Source organism: Cebus imitator, unplaced genomic scaffold, assembly GCF_001604975.1.
Source record: "Cebus imitator isolate Cc_AM_T3 unplaced genomic scaffold, Cebus_imitator-1.0 Scaffold54, whole genome shotgun sequence".
Taxonomy (NCBI): domain Eukaryota; kingdom Metazoa; phylum Chordata; class Mammalia; order Primates; family Cebidae; genus Cebus; species Cebus imitator.
The window spans coordinates 4,561,373-4,569,919 of NW_016107369.1; positions in this window are offsets into that span (position 1 = coordinate 4,561,373).

An 8,547-nucleotide genomic window follows, 5' to 3' on the forward strand; every position below is an offset into this window, starting at 1 on the left:
CCCATTCTGTCTGCCCTTTTAAGTCAGTCAACTGTCCAGCCTTTGGCTCTGTCCAGCTGCTCTCCTCAGGGCCAGTGCCTGCAGCTGACAACCCCCCTGGGGCCTTCTCCCTCCCCAGGTTTGGCAGGGTGCTGCCTCTGCAGCCCCTTGGTTTTCTCCCCGCCCCCAAGCCACAGTCCCTTGGCGTCTGTCTAATCCCCTTTCCCCAGGAGGTCTTTTTTCAGCCTCATCTGATCAGACTGCACCTCCCAGCCCCTTCTCCTGGCTGCTCCAGCCTCAAGCTTCAGAACCTGGGGAATGGGGAGGGGACAGGCCCTGTTTCCACCAGGCTCGGTCCTTTCCCGTCCAGCTGGCATGGGGAGAATCTTCCCTTGCTGGTCTTCACACGCTGTACCGTTTCCGTCTGCTTCCAGCTCATTAGTGCAGGTATGATGGGAGCCAGACCTGCCTCTTGCCCAACACTGACCTCACGGCTCCTGCTCGGCAACCCCTTCCCGCTCCCTGCCCTGGCTCCCGGTGCTTCACACCCAGTCTGGAATACTTGGACACAGCACACAGCGTGCGGCCTCCTCCCCACACCTGGCCCCTCCACAGGTCCCTTCTCTCTTTCTCTCTGGAAGATTTTTCCCTAGCCTGATTCCCTTTCGGGGTGTGGAAATGGGGAAGCCGTTCTGCCTGGGCAGCCTGTGGCTCTAGCCAAACCTTTCTCAGGCAACACCAAGCCAGGGTGAAAGTCCACTGGCAGGTTTTGTTGGGGCAAGCTGAAGAGGTAATGAATCCCCAGGGCTGGACACGAACCCCTCAAGCCCTCTTAGCCATTCCACTGTCTTCTGGAAAACATCACAACCATCCCAGATTGCTGAGAATTTAACCAGTTTTCTAGGACAACTGACTTCCCCACTTCCCCTTACCTATAACAAGAAGAAACGTCACACGAACCTTTTTTTTTTTTCTGAGACAGGGTCTCACTCTGTCACCCAGGCTGGAGTGCAGGGGTGCAATCTCAGCTCACTGCAACCTCCACCTCCTATGCTCAAGCGATCCTCCCACCTCAGCCTCCCAAGTAGCTGGGACTACAGGCATGCACTACTACACCCAGATAATTTTTTGTATTTTTGGTGGAGACAGGGTCTTGCTATGTTGCACAGGCTGGTCTCAGACTCCTGAGTTCAAGTGATCTGCCTGCCTCAGCCTCCAAAGTGCTGGGATTACAGGTGTGAGCCACCGCACCTGGCCATGAACCTTTTTTAAGGTTCCCTTGGTTCTGACTCTTTCTGCCATGAAATGTAGTATTAGGAAGCAGCATAGTTCTGATTCCTTGTCACTGGGATGCCCGCTGTGGCTGGGCATGCAGCAGTTTGGAAATCAAGATTGTCATCTGTACAATGGGAAGCACACACTGTTGCTGTCACCTCCTCCTTCCGCCTTCCTCTCCAGCTGGAGTTCTTGTCCAGAGACAAGAAAGAGAGATGTCTGATTTGACTTCATGAGGCGGGCTGGCACTTGTCCCCTCTTCCTTCAGCTCTGTTACTAGCCTGGTTGGCACATTTCTTGCACTTGGGGGGCAGTTTCCTCGTTTTGAATGAATGCACAGAATGAACAGACTGCAAGCTCTGTGAGGGGGCCTGGCACATAGAAGATCCCCCAGAAATGTTGGCTGGGAGGATGGATTGCCTCTTGTGTGTCCTTTTTGGTGACCAGGCGGCACCGTAGCTTGTCAGGCCCACTCCAGGAGTTGTCGAGGATTCCTTTCCCTTTGCCATGGGTTCAGAGCTCATGTTGGAACAATGGCAGCGGACACAGTCCCGACCAGCACTAGGCCGAGCAGTGCAGAAGTGCCACGTGGCTTTCCAAGCTTTTGTTTTTTTGAAAACAGGGTCTTGCTTGTTGATCAGTTCTCAGACTCCTGGGCTCAAGCTGTCAGTCCTCTCGCCTCAGCCTGCCGAGTAGCTGGGACTACAGGTGCGTACCACCATGCCTGGCTACATATTTGTGTTTTATATCCCCTTCCTCTTCCTATCTCAGGACCCTCCACACGGTTACTATGAACTTCATCTTGCAGCCTCTCCGTCCCATGTCCGATCCCTGGGGAAATGTTGTGTGAGGGTGAGGCAGAGACGCAAAGACAGCTGTGCACATATTTAAAAATGAGGACGGGCCCTCCATGCCATCTCCCTGGCCCCTCAGTCTCTTTCTACTGGTCTCCCAGGAATACTCAGTTCTCTCCCCAGACTCTGGGGAATCCTGCTGTTGTGTTGAGGAAGGAGACCCTTAATCCTCTTCAGCCTTCCACATTGTGTCTCAAAAGAAGTTAGAAGTCAGCCAGAGGAGGGACCGGTTGGCACCGCCAGCCAGATTAATGATAAGACCCCAACTGCTAACCACAATCCCATCTATAGATCACGGATATGGTATGGAGGAATCTTTCTGGAAGGCATTGTTTTTACTTAAACACCATCAAACCCCCACCTAACTCACATACCTCACACCTACTTCATGGATCAAGACCCTTTTACATGTAATTTCTAGTGTTGTAAGTCTTTACAAGGGCAGGGATTTTCTGTTAGGGGAGCTCGGCTCTTCGGCATCTATGCCACTGCATCTCCCGGCTGAATAAGTCACCACTTCCTTCCCAGTTTGGTGTTGGAGAGGTTCGTTTCACAGCCTGTGGTGCTTCAGTGTGATCACCGACCCCTGAGCTAGCTCCTTACTCAAAGGAGTCAGCAGTTGGTGAAGGACTCCTAGCCAACAGCAGTGAGGTCCCTGGGGCTTGAGGCTGGACCATTGTGTCCTCCCACAGGTCAAGCTCTCAGTGCCCGAGATGAGGGGCCCAAGGCCAAGGGTGGAAAAGAGATCTTGGGTAAAGAGAGGTCATGAAATCTTAGGAAACCCCTGGGCCTGTCACAGACTCATACTCCTTAAAGATCTTCCTTCCGTGTAGAAATCCCTCCTACAATACCTCATCCAGGCTCTCTTTGAATACTACCTAGGAAAAGATGACCGGGGCAGACCTGTGTTACTTATAGTTAAATGAATAAAAGCTTGCTTTGCTGTTTATACACTGAGATTTGTGCCATGGATCAAATATTGAATTAAGAAAACTCCAAACTGTGGTGCAGTAAAATAAAAGCAGAGATCGAGGGGTAACAGGAGGCCTATGGTAAAGACTGTCTGAGGGCGCTTTAAACTGCGGCTGTGGAATGCTGCGGTGTGGTTGCAAGGCAGCAAAGACTGCTTTGGTCCCACATCTCTTCCCAACATAGAGCCTGCGTGAGGGTCTCGTAAAGAGGGATTGTGCAAGAACTCTGGGAGGGAACACAAGCTCTGCTTACAAGACTCAGGAGGGTCTTTGCAGATGGGAGCTTGCAGGACAGGAAAGTCTTGCAGGGCAGTGATAACCGGAACGCCACAGGTTCTGCCTATGTTCTCAGAATATGGAGTAATTCTGATTACTCTGTGTCCACAATGCTCGGGAGATAAAAACCCCTTGACGCATTGCGTGTGGTCAGACCTTAATGGCACCGCCTTATCCGCTGGGCCTCTTTTGCAAATACACCTGGATAGACAATGGGTGGTAAAAACTCCGTGTCCTTAGTTGTTAACATTTCTTAGAAGAACCACTTTTGCTACTGAATGCTGCAGAGGCATGCTGTTCCCCAGCCATCTTCCATCTCACCTCACCTCCCCCGCACCACAGCCTGCAAGATTAACAAGATAATGCACCCAATAAAAGTGGATGTAGCCCAGAGCTCAACACTGCCGAAATGATTTACCCTGCTTGAGAGTGCGTTGGACCCCTGGACCCATGCTGTGAACTTCTACTCCCGTCTCTGTCTTATTTCTTTTCTCACTCCCTCATCACCACCGGGACTCGGGGCACCCACGTACAGGGTTGGCTGGTTCCCAGCACTGCCAGTGTCAGAGAGTTCATTCATTACTCAGCAGGGGATCTGTACTGCTGTTGGAGAGCGCCAAATGCTGCATTTACTATAGCGGAAATCTGTATTTCCATGCGTTTTGTTGTTCCTGATCCTGAATCTGAAGCTCTATTGTGAACTCCGCTGTGACAGATAAAGTACTTTTTTTTTTTTTTTTTGAGATAATCTTGCTCTGTTGCCCAGGCTGGAATACAGTGGTGCAATCTCAGCTCACTGCAAACCCAGCTTCTGAGGTTCAAGTGATTCTTTTGTCTCAGCCTTCCAAGTAGTTGGGATTGCAGGTATACACTGCCATGCCTAGCTAATTTTTGTATTTTTAGTAAAGATGGGGTTTTGCAATGTGGCCCAGGCTAGTATTGAATTCCTGGGGTCAAGCATCAGCCTGCCTCGGCCTCCCAAAGTGCTGAAATTACAGGTGTGAGCCACCGTGGCTGGCCTGATACACTACTATTAAGTTTCTATTTTATGTGACATCTCAGTTGCTTTGACTAGAGTCTGCCACACTTTCCTTCTTCTTCTTTTTCTTCTTTTTTTTTTTGAGACAGACTCTTACTCTGTCATCAGGCTGGAGTGTAGTGGTGCGATCTCAGCTCACTGCAACCTGCACCTCCCAGGTTCAAGCGAATCTCCTGCCTCAGCCTACCATGTAGCTGGGACTACAGGTGCTGGCCACCATGCCTGGCTCATTTTTGTACTTTTAGTAAAGACAGGGTTTCCTCATGTTGGCCAGGACGGTCTCGATCCGCCTTCCTCCGCTTCCCAAAGTGCTGGGATTATAGGCGTGAGCCATCATGCCCGGCTGCTTTCCCTCTTTAAAATGTCTCTTTCTTTGGATTCTGTGGCACTTTCCCTTTCCACTTTGGGTTTTTCTTTATTATCTCCTTTGCAGGATATTTTCTTTTCTCCAACCTTGAAGTACCAAACCCTCAACTCTTTTTTTTTTGAGATGGAGTTTTGTTCTTGTTGCCCAGGGTGGAGTACAATGGCATGATCTCAGCTCACTGCAACCTCCGCCTCCCAGGTTCAAGCAATTCTCCTGTCTCAGCCTCCTGAGTAGCTGGAATTACAGGCGTATGCCACCACACTTGGCTAATGTTTTGTATTTTTTCTTTTGGTATAGGCAGAGTTCCACTATGTTGGTCAGGCTGGTCTCGACCTCCTGACCTCAGGTGATCTGCCTGCCTTGGCCTTCCAAAGTGCTGGGATTACAGGCATGAGCCACTGCACCTGGCTGAAACTCTTAAGTCTTAAAAAAAATTATAGAGGCAAATATTGTATATTATATAATTCACAATTTTCAAGTGCGCAATGCAATTTTTAGTAAATTTACCAAGTTTTACAACCATCACTGTAAATCAATATTAGAACATTTAATCATCCCAGTAATATCTGTGATGTCTATTTACTGCTAATCCCCTCCCCCAACTCTCTCTGAAATATACTTTTTGTTTCTCTCTTTCTCTTTCTCTTTCTTGGAGACAAAAATACACTTTTTGTCACTCTCTCTTTTTCTCTTTTTTGGAATAAACTTTTTGCTCTTTCTCTTTTTTGTCTCTCTCTCTCTCTCTCTCTCTCTCTCTCTTTCTCCTTTTTTGCCTCTATGTTTCTCAGGCTGGATTTGAACTCCTGGGTTCTAAACATCCTCCTGCCTCAGCCTCCCGAATCGCTCAGAAGACAGGTGTGCACCACACACAACTAATTTTTAAATTTGTATGCAGAGATGGAGACTTGCCAGACTCTTTTGAAGGGACAGAATCTTGCTATGTTGCCCAGGCTGGTCTTGAACTCCAGGCCTCAAGTGATCCTCCCCCTTGACCTCCCAAAGTGCTAGGATTACAGACATGAGCCACTGTGCCTGGCTCCTGAGCCCTGGATTCTGTCCAAGATGGCACTAGACCTTAAGGAGGTTGTATTGTTAGCTTATTTTGAACCAGTAGCTACCTAGGCTCTCCCTACTCACCGTTGACTGGTTTGCACCACTGTCTCCCTCCAAATTTGGGTCATTTCATGTGAGCTGCTATCAAAGCAAGTACCTCTTTTTACTTTTTTTTTTATTTTTTGAGACAGAGTCTTGCTCTGTCCCCCAGACTGGAGTGCAGTGGCATGATCTCAGCTCACTGCAACCTCCACCTCCTGGGTTCAAGCGATTCTCCTGCCTCAACCTCCTGAGTAGCTGGGATTACAGGCACATGCCACCATTCCCAGCTAATTTTTATGTTTTTAGTAGAGACAGTGTTTCGTCATGTTGGCCAGGCTGGTCTCAAACTCCTGACCTCAGGTGATCTTCCTGTGTCGGCCTCCCAAAGTGCTGGGATTACATGTGTGAGCCACTGTGCCTGGCCAGATTCCTTTTTCTGAGTGAAGGAGATCGCTAGAGCTAAGCTCCACAAGCACTGACCCCAGCCTTCTCCTCCAGCCCCGTCCCTTTCATAACCTTTATTCTATCAAAGCTTCAGCCATACAAGCTTCTTGCAATCCTTCCAGTCGCTCAGGCTTTGCATGTGCACTGCCTTCTCCTTGGCGTGCCTGCCCTTCCCCATAAGCTGAACTGCTTCTTAGACTTTAAGATTTAAGTCAGAGGCTGGCGCAGTGGTTCACGTTTGTATTCCCAGCACTTTGGGAGGCCAAGGCGGACAGATCGCTTGAGCTCAGAAGTTCAAGAAAAGTGTGGATAACATGGCGAAACTCCATCTCTACATACAAGACAAAAAGTAGCCAGATGTGGTGATGCGTGCCTGTGGTTTCGGCTACTCAGGAGGCTGAGGTAGGAGGATCACTTGAGCCCAGGAGGTGGAGGTTGCAGTGAGCCAAGATTGCACCACTGGACTCCAGCCAGGGTGACAGAGTAAGATCCCGTCTCAAAAAAAAAAAAAAAAAAAGATTTAAGTCAGAGACTGGGCATGGGGTCTCACGCCTAATCCTAGCACTTTGGGAAGCCAAAGAGGGCAGATTGCCTGAGTTCAGGAGTTCAGGACCAGCCTGAGCAACACGGTGAAACCCTGTCTCTACAAAAAAAAAAACAAAAATTAGCTGAGTGTGGTGGCGCATGCCAGTAGTCCCAGCTACTTGGGAGGCTGAGGTGAGAGAATCACTTGAGCCTTGGAGTTTGAGGCTGCAGTGAACCATGATGTGCCAGGGCACTCCAGCCTGGATGACACAGTGAAATCTTGTCTCAAAAAAGATTTAAATCACAGTCATGACTTTCTGAGAAATGTTCCCCAACCAAGCCCCTCCCTGCACTGTGAGCAGTTTTTCAGTGAGTCCGAAAGACTGTGTCAATTCCCCTAAGGAAGCACATAACATCGTGAAGGGAGCGAAGTCATCCCCGTGCCTAGCCCAATGCCTGACACATATTAGGTGCTCAAAAAATGTCTGTGGAATGGGAGGACATCATGATGCTGGCCAAACAGGTTGAATTTTAGAAGCAGGTGCTTGGAAGCATCTCAGGCAATGAAAGGAATTCCAGGCTCCGTAAAATAGTGTGCCTGGGGATACCAAGACACCTCCTGAGAGGAGGTTGTACGTGGGAGGTCTCAGCAGCTAGGCAGTGGTGGATAGTGTGTGTGAATTGCGGGGACACTCCATGGAGCAGTGGCTCCACAGGAATGGAGACTGTTACCCTTCAACCATCGTGGACCCTTCCCTGTTTCTTTTGTCAGCCAGAGAAGGGAAGCTGCTGACAGCTCATCTCCTGCACACCCTCCTGGCTCTCGAGCCACCCCTCTCCACCAGCGGCTTTGGCACTTGCACTCACCATCAGAAATGTTCCCAAGCCCCGAGGCCCTGCTCTGACAGGCACAGTGACTCTTGGTTTCCCTGGCCAGACGGCCAAATAATTTCCAGCTTCTTGCAGGAGCTGAAAGAGTTGAAAGGCCTGGGTGTCAGGAGACCCTGGCTCAAGTGCTGGCTCAAGCCACTTGACCTTGGGCCAGCGTCTCTCCCTCTTTGGGCCTCAGTTTCCCCAGCTGTAAATTGAAGAGATGGGATGGCTGATCTCGAGGAGTCCCCTCTGCATGCACATTCTGCGGACCCTGCAGTTCCTTGGATCCACACACTCTCCTTATCTGCCTGCTCCTCAAATCAAGATCTTAGTGTTGACAGGGAATTTGTAAAATCTTCTTTTTATAGATGAGGAATTTGAGGCCCAGAGAGGGGAATGAGTGTGATCAGGAAGGTGTACTATGGGCAGATGCAGAATTTCAACTGGAGTCTGTGCTCCCAGACATGATCTGACTTTGGTTTCAATGACTGCTTTGAATGAAAGAATACTTTGCTCCATAGCTGCCCATGTGCCTAGCATAGGTTGGCATAGGGTGTGGCTGGTGCCTCTTCAGCCTTCCATAGGCAATCAGCTCAGTGTACCATACCTTTTGAGCCTGTAGCAGGAGCCCAACCAACCCAGACCAAGCCCTGGTGGGGAGACCTGAGCTCTAGCCTTCTCTGTGTAACTGACTAGCTGTGTGACCCTGGGCAAGTCACTCCACCTCTCTGGCTTTATTGCTTCCCGATAATATGAACCCCACTGGGCTGGAAGCTCTAGGGAACATGGACTTGCCTGTTCTGTTTTAATCCCAGGGCTTGGCTTTCAAAGTTTCCTTTTTTTTTTTTT